Genomic DNA, 363 nt, shown 5'->3' on the forward strand with positions numbered 1-363 from the left:
TGCGTCGCGTGTGTCGTCCGTTGTCTCGACGCTCTCCTGGAGTTCCACGCCAGGTGACCCAGGGGTCAGTGAGCCAGGAAATGCCGAAGCGGCGGAGGCGGCTGTGGCGGCGGCGGCGGCGGCGGCGGGGTGTTGCACCTGAACAACTATAAAACTGTAGATGGACAGGTGGACAGGTGGACAGGTGGACAGGTGGACAGGTGGACAGGTGGACAGGTGGACAGGTGGACAGGTGGACAGGTGGACAGGTGGACAGGTGGACAGGTGGACAGGTGGACAGGTGGACAGGTGGACAGGTGGACAGGTGGACAGGTGGACAGGTGGACAGGTGGACAGGTGGACAGGTGGACAGGTGGACAGGTA

At 63.4% G+C, this 363-nt stretch overlaps 1 protein-coding gene across 1 annotated transcript in view; it reads left to right on the forward strand.

Annotated features, from left to right (window-relative positions):
* The window catches only part of sef3 (uncharacterized protein), a gene marked incomplete at its 3' end in the record, with an annotated part of 17846 nt that overhangs the window by 14380 nt on the left and 3103 nt on the right, over positions 1-363 (forward strand). The window lies entirely within an intron of this gene.

The sequence above is a fragment of the Volvox carteri genome (genome assembly GCF_000143455.1).
Source record: "Volvox carteri f. nagariensis unplaced genomic scaffold VOLCAscaffold_16, whole genome shotgun sequence".
NCBI lineage: Eukaryota > Viridiplantae > Chlorophyta > Chlorophyceae > Chlamydomonadales > Volvocaceae > Volvox > Volvox carteri.